The sequence below is a fragment of the Ctenopharyngodon idella genome, chromosome 18 (assembly GCF_019924925.1).
Source record: "Ctenopharyngodon idella isolate HZGC_01 chromosome 18, HZGC01, whole genome shotgun sequence".
NCBI lineage: Eukaryota > Metazoa > Chordata > Actinopteri > Cypriniformes > Xenocyprididae > Ctenopharyngodon > Ctenopharyngodon idella.
Genome location: NC_067237.1, coordinates 35,667,008 through 35,675,824, shown reverse-complemented (window position 1 = coordinate 35,675,824; position 8,817 = coordinate 35,667,008). Strand labels below are relative to the sequence as shown.

At 39.0% G+C, this 8,817-nt stretch overlaps 1 long non-coding RNA gene across 3 annotated transcripts; it reads left to right on the top strand.

The window, feature by feature from the left end:
- Positions 1-924: 924 nt before the first annotated feature.
- On the top strand, positions 925-8,440 carry LOC127500349 (uncharacterized). Of its 3 annotated transcripts, XR_007926303.1 has the most exons (4): positions 925-6,918; positions 7,026-7,259; positions 7,387-7,511; positions 7,666-8,440. It is a non-coding gene; the product is annotated as an uncharacterized LOC127500349 (long non-coding RNA). The 3 variants fall into 3 exon arrangements; XR_007926301.1 differs by having other exon boundaries at positions 925-7,259; XR_007926302.1 differs by having other exon boundaries at positions 925-7,259; positions 7,364-7,511.
- Positions 8,441-8,817: the final 377 nt, after the last annotated feature.

Genomic DNA, 8,817 nt, shown 5'->3' with positions numbered 1-8,817 from the left:
AATGAGTGCAGAATATCATACTAATCTGACATGTCTGTGTTTTTTCTCACACAACCCCTATAAAAATTCTAGAGCAAATTACATACTGTTATTTGTGCAAACTCCACAGTGCTCTGAGAAATCTAATCCAGCCTTAATGCGAATGTCTGTGATTGCTGATGTATAATCCTAACACTTCTCTTCATGTGTTTTTTGACCTCCCTGAGCTGTTGTTTGTGCACCAATCTTATGCACCAAAAGCATGCTTTCATTTAATTTTAATGTGTGTGGTATAAGTTCAAAAATAAAATTAAAAAAATTAATAAATATAGCCAAATCACAGAACCTGCAAAGACTATTTTAATATCAGTCTCAGGTAATAGTAAGGTAGATTTTTCTGCTCACTTATTCAAGTTTATTTTAAACAGCCACTTTTATAATCTTGTGAAATTTACTTAAAGATTTTATTTTAATAAATTTGAATTATATCAATAAATAATTAATTTAAAAATAATAATTGTAACTCGAACGACATTTAGAAAACTAGTCCTGTACTAATAGTAATATAGTGTCATAGTTCAATTTCAGATGAGTGTGAAGTTATCATTTACAGTGTGTTTTTATATTTTAATTAACCTAATTATCAAACTAATAATGTAATACTATGTTGTCAGTGGCCTACAAATACACTGGCTTGATTAGCTGCTTCAGTTGGCATTTAGTTAGCTGCTTTAGTTGGCACTAAACTCTAAAGCACAGTGAGTCTGCAATAAAAGATCAATAACAGATCAAGGGTGTAAAAGTCATTCTCTCTCTCACTCACACACATGCACACACAGACTGTAGGAGTGAGGGGGAGAGGAGGAGGAGGAGGAGGAGGGAGGGGGTGGGGGGTTGGACAGAGAGAGAAAGTCTACGTCTGTGTGTGTGTGTGTGTGTGAAAAATCCACATTCAAACCAAAATATCTGACTTCCTTTTGGTCGGAGCTAATGACTGTAAATTAGAAAGTTGTCTGGCTTAATGAGAACAATATGTGTACCGAGTTTGGTGACTGTAGTTTAAACTAACCCCCCCACTTTTGACAAAAGATGGCGCTATAGAGGCCCTCCTCCCCACCTGTTTCTACGGCTTTGCCCGTGCCTACTGGTTGACATCTCTAATGTTTGTATCGAGTTTCATGCAATTTGAAGCATGCTAAGCATCTCAAAAGCATCCAAAATGAAAATTAAAGTTTGATGCGTTGCCATGGCAACAGTGTTTGAGATATCGCGATTCTTTTCACAGGTCTATATCTGCTGTGTATTGACATTACACTGATGAAGATTGAAACAAAATGGGTAAAAAAAATAGGGTGATCTCTAAGCATTTTGAAAGTGACACACTTCCTGCTGCCAATTGGTGGCACTATAACTTTGACTCACAGTAGTCACATCCAGGTGAAGTTTCATGAAAATCAATCAATGTATGCAGATGTTATAACACATTTTGTGTTTCTCTTTTCTCGCCATAAATTCGTTGCCTTGCCACGGACAAACCGTTCGAGATAACAAAAATCTGATTGCAATTTAGCATCCTCAATGTCTTGACTCTATGCTGACTGAGTTTGGTGGTGATCGGATTAATCGTCTAGGAGGAGTATATCAAATTCCAGAGCATGCGTTTTCCAAACAACCCATAATAACTGACTTCCTGTTGAGCTGGCGTATAACTTAGAGCATGAAAGTTGTTAGGCCCGATGAGGTCTATATGTGTACTGAGTTTCATACAAATACGTGCAAGCGTGTTTGATATATGGACCAATTTTTTAGGCACCATTCAAGGGGGCGCTGTCGAGCCCCCCTGCCACGCCCGGGTACCAGCTTCTGCCTGGCCCTGATGGCCGACGATTCCGATGTGTGTGCAAAGTTTCAAGAGTTTTTGAGCATGTTAAGGGCGCCAAAAACCCCAAAAACTTAGAAAAAAAATAAATTTCCTAAGGAAAACAATAGGGCCTTCAGCCTTTGGCTTTGGCCCTAATTAAAGCTGCAAGCAGCGATAAAGGGGCCCTCGCACCCGGGCTCACCGCCACCCGTTGGCCTTAGGAAAACAGTGAACAGTGGGTGAAATACATGTAAGCGAGTAAATACAGCAGAATTATGGCAAAGTCATTTCAAAGTGCCAGACTTCCTGCTACCAACAGGTGGCGCTTTGACAGGTGGTAATATTGTGATATAGATGTGTTCAGGCCAGAAATATTATCAAGCGTGTGAAGTTTGGAGCAGATCGGACATTGTATGGCTGAGTTACAACAACTTCCTGTTTCGTGGCGTTAATCGCATACACTAGCACTTAGCCAAGTGTTGCATGATTTAACGTGTTTCTAGCATGTTTGGCATATTGAAATGTGTTTCTGGTAGTGAATTACAGTGTGAAGCATGCCATTTCCTGTTGCCAGCAGGTGGCGCTATGACTAACTGAATATTGTCATATAGATGTCTTTAGGCCAGGACTCTTATCACACATGTGAAGTTTGGGGCAGATCGGACATAGTATGCCTGAGTTACAACAGCTTCCTCTTTCATGGCGAAACATCAGACTTTGTCAGGCCGCCACGGACACGCCCTTCAACGAAACCTCAAGATCTTTGATATTTATCAACGCTAAGGTCTTAAGATTAGACTGACAACATATGATATGGTTCTGGTTAAATCTGTATGAGGAGTTAATCACAGTGTAAAACATGTCATTTCCTGTTGCCCACAGGTGGCGCTATGACTATAACTGAATATTGCAATATTGCCATGTAGATGTCTTCAGGCCAGGACTCTAATAAAACATTTGGCTCTATTTATTAATTTTATAATATTTTTATTTTTACATCAAATACCACCCATACTGAAATTAAATGATTTTGGTGTATAAGATTGGTGCGCAAACAACAGCTCAGGGAGGTCAAAAAACACATGGAGAAGTGTTAGGGTTTGGGGGCAGATTGGACATTGTATGTCTGAGTTACAACAACTTCGTATTTCATGGCAGAACATCGAAATTTGTCAGGCCGCCACAAAGACACCCTTCAGCGAAAAGTCAAGATCTTCGCAATTTAACGTTGCAAAGGTCTTTAGATTAGACTGACCAAATATGACATTGATCTGATTAAAGCTCTAAGAGGAGTTCGTTAAAGTACAACGTCTGGAAATGGCAAAAAATGGCAAGTTAATTCAAAATATCTGACTTCCTGTTCGGTTTCAGATTTTGCTCCACGAGACTTTTTTGTAGGTATTGGGCTGTTAAATGTGTGTACCGAATTTCAAAATCAAAGTGAAATGTAGCGCGGGGGGCACTTCGTTAGGTGGCGCTATTGAGCCATTTTGCCACGCCTAATTCTGCAACCCATAACAGACGTAAATTTTCACCACTTCTGACGCGTGTGTAAAGTTTCATGAGTTTTCGAGCACATTTAGGCCCTCCAAAAAGTGATTCACTTTGGAGAAGAATAATAATAAATATAGCTGCAAGCAGCGATGACGGGCCCAAGCCTGGTGGCACCGCCACCCCGGTGGCTTCAGGGCAACTGTGCACGGTGGGCAATGGGCATTTAAAACGGTTAAACATAAAAGGTCTATGTCAAATTCAGACCACATTTACTGCAGCAGCTGGTGTCTCTGTGATCACAAACCACCATCCTAATCTGTCATGTTTTTGTTTTTCTCAGACAACCACTATAAAAATTCCAGAGCAAACTACCTACTGTTATTTGCGCAAACTCAACAGTACTTTGAGAAATCTAATCCAGTGTAATGTGAATTTCTGTGATTGCTGATGTTATATTACCCTAACACTCCATGTGTTTTTTGACCTCCCTGAGCTGTTGTTTGCGCACCAATCTTATGCACCAAAATCATGCTTTCATTTAATTTCAGTATGGGTGGTATTTGATGTAAAAATAAAAATATTATAAAATTAATAAATAGAGCCAAATCACAGAACTTGCAAAGATGATTTTAATATCTGTCTCAGGTAAGAGTAAGGTACGTGTCTAGATTTTTCTGCTCACTTATACAAGTTTTTTATAAACAGCCACCTTTATTAAATCATGTGAAATTTATGTAAATATGGATTTTGAATAAATTAGAATTATATCAATAAATAATTAATTTAAAAACATATGCGTCGTACGTGATGCTCGCAAACACAGGACATGAACTTCTGTAACGCCCATGTCTACAAAACACACACTCTCCTTTGTAAAAAAAAAAAAAAAAAAAAATCTAGTCTTGTCTGAATCAATACATGTAATCACAGTTGTCGGGTAATAAGAATTGTATCTCGTGTCATTTAGAAAAGTAGTCCTGTCCAAATAGTGATATAGTGTCATAGTTCAATTTTAAATGAGTGTGAAGTTATCATTTGCAGTGTGTTTTTATATTTTAATTAACTTAATTATCAAACTAATAATATAATACTATATTGTCAGTGGCCTACAAATAAACTGGCTTGATTAGCTGCTTCGAGTGTGTTTGATTAGGGTTGGCACTAAACTCTGAAGGACAGTGAGTCTGCAAGAAAAGGGTTAAAGAACTGATCAAGGGTGTAAAACTGACAGACACACACACACACACAGAGATAATGAGTGAGACTGAGGGAGCGAGGGGGAGGACAGAGAGAGAGACAGAGACAGACTGAGAAGATCATTTTAAACAACAACAACAACAAAAAACCCATCTAAATTGTGACATAAAGTAGTCTTTTATAAATGTTTAAATATACCTGCACATACAGTATAAAATAAAAAAGAAATCATTGTTCCATGTATCTAAACTATTGATCTATTGCTTGATTTATCCAACCCTGTTTAAAAATAGATATATGCTGCCCTCTAGTTGTTACTCTATGTATGACATGTATCCATTTTTCAAACAGCTATAATTAATCTGCCTATTTTTAACTCACACATGCTTTTTGAATTGAAAAAAGTTTACTGAATTGTTTACTTCAAACATTTGTATTATTCTATATATAAATTAATTGTGTATAGTGTTTTTTTATAGAAAATATGAGTCATTCCATTTCCCTTTTTTGACATTACTTCAATCTATCACCATGGCAACACCGTTCGAGATATCCATTATCCGTTCTCAATTTAACATCTTCAATGTCTTAGCACCATGGTAAAAAATGTTTGGTCTGAATCGAATAAACCCCCTAGAAGTAGTAGTTTAAAATTCAGAGCATGTTTATTCAAAAAAATCCACATTCAAACCAAAATATCTGACTTCCTGTTGGTCGGAGCTAATGACTGTAAATTAGAAAGTTGTCTGGCTTAATGAGACCAATATGTGTACCGAGTTTGGTGACTGCAGGTTAAACTAACCCCCCACTTTTGTCAAAAGGTGGCGCTATAGAGGCCCAGCTCCCCGCCCATTTCTACGGTTTTGCCCATGTCTACTGGTTGACATCTCTGATGTGTGTATTGAGTTTCATGCAATTTGAAGCATGTTAAGAGTCTCAAAAGCTTCCAAAACGAATATTAAAGTTTGATGCATTGTCATGGTAACGGTGTTTGAGATATCACAATTCTTTTCAAAGGTCTACGTCTGCCATGTTTTGACATTATTCTGATAAAGTTTGAAGCAAATCGGGTAAAAATAAGAGGGTGATCTCAAAGCAAGTTGAAAGTGACACACTTCCTGCTGCCAGTTGGTGGCGCTATAACTTGACTCACAATAGTCACATCCATGTGATCAGCCTTGTACAACGAACACACAGCTGACGTTTGATCAAAATCAATCAATGTATGCAGATATTATAACACATTTCCTGTTTACCTTTTCTCGTCATAAATTTGTTGCCTCCTGTTGAGCTGGCGTATAACTTAGAGCACGGAAGTTGTTAGGCCCGATGAGGTCTTTATGTGTACTGAGTTTCATACTAATACATGCAAGCGTGTTTGATATATGGCCAAGTTTTCGGATCCCATTCAAGGGGGCGCTGTCGAGCCCCTGTGCCACGCCCGGGTACCAGCCTCTGCGGCGTCCTAATGGCAGCAGATTCCAATGTGTGTGCCAATTTTCAAGAGTTTTTGAGCACGTTAAGGCCCCCAAAATGCCCTGGGAGGTTGAAAAAAAAATAAAATAATAATAATCCTTAGGAGAACAATAGGCCCCTGCGCCTTAGTGGCTTGGGCCATAATAATAAACGGAGCAATCCCAATAGGGTCCTCTCACCATCGGTGCTCGGGCCCTAATAAACGGAGGAAATCCAATAGGGTCCTCGCACTTTGGTGCTCGGGCCCTAATAAATACATAACATCAATTGCTCAAAGATGACTCTAAGAGTAAGAAATGCATACACACAGTGGTGTGTGAGTGTTTTTAAGACACTGACACATCACAGCGTGGGGGTCTCTAGCTACAAAATGTCCCAAATGGCTGCTCTGCCACCTTCCCTTAAATATCCAGACCAGAACAAAAGGATTGTAAATATTTACTACACCAACACCTGTTTTTGTGGGAGAGAAGAGAGTTAACAGATATCTTGAAAAGACAACAACTAAAAAGGAGAACAGAATTCTAATAAGTTTTCAATCTTACTCATAATACAAGTGACTGCTGTGAAATTGAGACCATTTTATCAATTGCACTGAGACATTTAAAATGATACCAAACATGAAAGTGAAAAAAAAAAAAGATTCACAAGATACATCATACATAGTACATATGCATTCTTAGAAAACTTTCAGTGATCTTCTATCCAGATGAGTTTTATTGCTTTATTGCAGGGTGTTTGATCTCAGTTTTTGTCTTAGCAGGAAAATCAAGTCTTACAACACTAACAAGCATTTTGTCAACCACATTGGGCTTGATAGCCTGGTAGTTGCCATTTTTTAGGACATTAATTTTTGTCTTTTTTCTTTTCAGGTTTATGTCTGCATGCAACCTCTCAGAGCAAGGGGTCAGGTAAGACAGTCATTTTTTTGGAGGAACACCGAGGCCTTTCCAGTTTTCAACAGGGTCTTCCTCCACTGATTGTTGTTTAACCTCTGTGTCCTGCTCACTATGGGCAGTTTTTGTCTTCTGATTCTTTGTCTCAGTGTGCTCTGTTGTCTTCACCGGTGCAGAGGACAGCCTCATGTTTTCCTCAAGAAACTCAAGGTGGCGTATGACAAAACGTTCAATTTGGATGGTGAGGCTTTCATGTTTGAAGAGACCATGTTTTATGTTTTTAAATTCAGCCTCCACAGAGCTTGCTGTGTTGTGTACACTTTTGAAGTGTGGAACCATCACAGCTGTCCAAAGAGGTAGGTAGCATGCCATTCTTATGATATTTGGGACAATCTCTGGAAGGAAATGTAGATTGTCTCTGTCACCATGATGTGCCGCAATCATCTTACTTTCTTCACAGATTTCTGTGACCCATGTTTTCAGATCTGTATGGAGTGTCTCCTCGATTCTGGTCACCTCTGTTAAATGGTCATCTTCAGTGACACATGTCAAGACCCCCTCTGCAAATCATCTCTTCAGTTGTGTTTTGCATGTTTCTGAGACAACAGGTAAACCTTTGTAATCATTTCCTTCTGATTCACTGAAGGCAACAACTGCAATTGAATGAATGAGCTCCCTTGTATCTTCCAGTGTGTCAGATTGTAAAAGCTGTGCCATGGCTTGTAGATAGAATTCTCTAACTCTGTTTCCTCTTTGTCTTAGGCATTCCCACCAGCTAATGAGCTTGATGCAGTGTGCAACATCTACTCTGATGAAGCAAGGTGGTAGCTTTGAGTCTTCGGGCTTCCTTGCCAGGACTCCAAAGCACTGATTGATGTATGTTTTCAAGTCTGGGTAAGGAGTGAAGGCCTTAACCAGTGCCCCAAGCAAAGCCAAGGAGAAATCACAGACTGCCTCTTTGGGCACAGCAGCACCTGCTCGTTGCCATTCAGTGAGCTAATTCGCAATAGAATTGATGGTGTGGCTCTCTGATAGCATTTGCACTACTGGAACATGATCTCCCTGTGAACACAAAACTCCTTGATACAGGAAGACATGCCCAGAATTGCCACAATGTCTTCTCAGTCTTTTCACAACTGTACCTGTTGTAACGGACCGCTAATTTACAAAGGAGAATTTACAGTCTGTATTGATTTATTTGTACTAAGTTGCCTTTAAAGGACTTTTATTTTGATAAGGACTTGACGCACAACATTTGGACTGTAATAATGCACAACCCATTTCCGCCAGTTGTCTGTGTGTGTGCATACAGCCTGCAATCTGTGACGGTTTTCTCTCCCCATTGTATTTTTGTGCATCTCACTAGAGGGTTTTAAGGTAAATGAGTTTAATTTCTATCATTTTGTAACTGTATCATTTTATTGTGATGTTTACTATTGTGTAAGAGTTATACAGTGTTTGTTTTTTTTTGTTTTTGTGTGTTCGCTGTAGCTCTTACAGTGTCTACATGAGTGTCACGAATAAAACGCTAATGGAAACATCAGTTTAAGGAGTATTTGACCATCATTCTAGTAGGGTAGCAACAGTAAGAGCTTGGCTATTCGTTGTTGAAGTATGCTGCATAAATGACCGGTGTCCACGCTGACGGGTCTTTAAGGAGTGAGCGTTCATGGGCAGCGGATTGATTTCTGATGGTCAACTGAGGATCGTTTACGTATAATTACGGCTGAAAGGGAGGATTAACCGACACATTACAACACATTAACCGACACATTACGGATAAGGCTGTGTTCTTCTTCAGGTGACATTTATTGTTTGACACACATCTACAACAGCAAACGGATATCAAGGTGAAACATTTAACCAACAAAAGACATTCTCCTTAAGGTTAAAATAAGGGTTTATAAATTTTCA